Raw genomic sequence first — 3,565 nt, 5'->3', positions numbered from 1 at the left:
ATAATTGTTGCTGTGTTGTTCATTGCAGATACAACTCCTAATGCTACTACAAACTTGAATACTACAACACCAACAACAAGTGAGTGCCAAAGTCTATGGTGCTAAATTATATATTCTAATAAGCAGTAATTATCTAAAATGAATTTGTACCACTGTGTGAAATATGGGAATAAGTTTAAGTTAAAAGACAATTGATAACATGTAATACATATTTAAACAATATACAAGGGATACATGAATTTATAGAAAATATAACAACACCTACAACACCTGTTACTCTATATAGAATAGGAGGTATTTCCTCTATTGTTGTTGCAAGGCAGTTACTTTAGACATCGTGTTCAGATTAAACACCTGTTGCTACTACAGATAAAAACACTACAAAAACAACAACAATAATATTTGAAACAAGTACTTGCATTATTTAAGTTATTTATTTCTTAAACCACTTGTATATTAATTGAGTTAAACTACACAGTAAGTGATATTGGTGGGAAAAATGATGTTTCCTTTTGCCACCTTCAATACATGATTGCAAATGTTCTTTTCAGATTCAACAACATTTACAACACATGTGAATACTACAATGCCAACAACAAGTGAGTGCTTCACAGTCTATAATGCTCGACTTTATGTTATAACAAGCAGTAATTATCTTAAATTAATAATTTGTACAGCATACATAACTTAAAATGGCCTCATCAGATATTAAACTTGCATTTTCACATTAATCAGTTAACTATAATTGGAACATGTTTCATCCAGATTCAACAGCTGTCACCACACCGGTTATCACCACTGCAACACCAACAACAACTGTTACAAGTCAGTGAATAATTGTTGCAGTGTTTTTCTTTGTTTATCTGTGCAATTTCTCCTTTAATTAAGGTCATGTGAAATATCAGTGTAACCAATTGACGTAAAATGGAACTGGATACGAATTGTTTATTGATATACATTGTAAGCAATACCATTTATGATCATTAACACTGCAAAACCCAAGTTACATCAAAAATAGATACATTGGTCTTCATGTATATGACATGGAAGTTAAACCATGGAATTTAACTGCACATGCAGTAGAAATGTAGTAAAAGATTTTGTCTTCAAAAATTGTGGCATTGTCTGTCAACATTTTCTGACAGATATTATATTATATTATTATATATCATTTTAAAATGTTCATTGCAGATACAACTCCTAATGCTACTACAAACTTGAATACTACAACACCAACAACAAGTGAGTGATTCACAGTCTATGGTGCTAAATTATATATTCTAATAAGCAGTAATTATCTAAAATGAATTTGTACCACTGTGTGAAATATGGGAATATGTTTAAGTTAAAAGACAATTGATAACATGTAATACATATTTAAACAATATACAAGGGATACATGAATTTATAGAAAATATAACAACACCTACAACACATGTTACTCCATATAGAATAGGAGGTATTTCCTCTATTGTTGTTGCAAGGCAGTTACTTTAGACATCGTGTTCAGATTAAACACCTGTTGCTACTACAGATAAAAACACTACAAAAACACCAACAATAATATTTGAAACAAGTTCATTAATTAAGTGTACTAGCATTATTTAAGTTATTTATTTCTTAAATCACTTGTATATTAATTGAGTAAAACTACACAGTAAGTGATATTGGTGGGAAAAAATTTGTTTTCTTTTGCCACCTTCAATACATGATTGCAAATGTTCTTTTCAGATTCAACAACATTTACAACACATGTGAATACTACAATGCCAACAACAAGTGAGTGCTTCACAGTCTATGGTGCTCGACTATATGTTATAACAAGCAGTAATTATCTTAAATTAATAATTTGTACAGCATACATAACTTAAAATGGCCTCATCAGATATTAAACTTGCATTTTCACATTAATCAGTTAACTATAATTGGAACATGTTTCATCCAGATTCAACAGCTGTCACCACACCGGTTATCACCACTGCAACACCAACAACAACTGTTACAAGTCAGTGAATAATTGTTGCAGTGTTTTTCTTTGTTTATCTGTGCAATTTCTCCTTTAATTAAGGTGATGTGAAATATCAGTGTAACCAATTGACGTAAAATGGAACTGGATACGAATTGTTTATTGATATACATTGTAAGCAATACCATTTATGATCATTAACACTGCAAAACCCAAGTTACATCAAAAATAGATACATTGGTCTTCATGTATATGACATGGAAGTTAAACCATGGAATTTAACTGCACATGCAGTACAAATGTAGTAAAAGATTTTGTCTTCAAAAATTGTGGCATTGTCTGTCAACATTTTCTGACAGATATTATATTATATTATTATATATCATTTTAAAATGTTCATTGCAGATACAACTCCTAATGCTACTACAAACTTGAATACTACAACACCAACAACAAGTGAGTGCTTCACAGTCTATGGTGCTAAATTATATATTCTAATAAGCAGTAATTATCTAAAATGAATTTGTACCACTGTGTGAAATATGGGAATAAGTTTAAGTTAAAAGACAATTGATAACATGTAATACATATTTAAACAATATACAAGGGATACATGAATTTATAGAAAATATAACAACACCTACAACACCTGTTACTCCATATAGAATAGGAGGTATTTCCTCTATTGTTGTTGCAAGGCAGTTACTGTAGACATCGTGTTCAGATTAAACACCTGTTGCTACTACAGATAGAAACACTACAAAAACACCAACAATAATATTTGAAACAAGTTTATTAATTAAGTGTACTAGCATTATTTAAGTTATTTATTTCTTAAATCACTTGTATATTAATTGAGTAAAACTACACAGTAAGTGATATTAGTGGGAAAAATGTTGTTTTCTTTTGCCACCTTCAATACATGATTGCAAATGTTCTTTTCAGATTCAACAACATTTACAACACATGTGAATACTACAATGCCAACAACAAGTGAGTGCTTCACAGTCTATGGTGCTCGACTTTATGTTATAACAAGCAGTAATTATCTTAAATTAATCATTTGTACAGCATACATAACTTAAAATGGCCTCATCAGATATTAAACTTGCATTTTCACATTAATCGGTTAACTATAATTGGAACATGTTTCATCCAGATTCAACAGCTGTCACCACACCGGTTATCACCACTGCAACACCAACAACAACTGTTACAAGTCAGTGAATAATTGTTGCAGTGTTTTTCTTTGTTTATCTGTGCAATTTCTCCTTTAATTAAGGTCATGTGAAATATCAGTGTAACCAATTGACGTAAAATGGAACTGGATACGAATTGTTTATTGATATACATTGTAAGCAATACCATTTATGATCATTAACACTGCAAAACCCAAGTTACATCAAAAATAGATACATTGGTCTTCATGTATATGACATGGAAGTTAAACCATGGAATTTAACTGCACATGCAGTAGAAATGTAGTAAAAGATTTTGTCTTCAAAAATTGTGGCATTGTCTGTCAACATTTTCTGACAGATATTATATTATATTATTATATATCATTTTAAAATGTTCATTGCAGATACAACTCCTAAT

The sequence above is a fragment of the Ammodytes marinus genome (assembly GCF_949987685.1).
Source record: "Ammodytes marinus genome assembly, chromosome: 19".
In the NCBI taxonomy this organism is placed as follows: Eukaryota; Metazoa; Chordata; class Actinopteri; order Uranoscopiformes; family Ammodytidae; genus Ammodytes; species Ammodytes marinus.
This window is presented reverse-complemented; position numbering follows the sequence as displayed.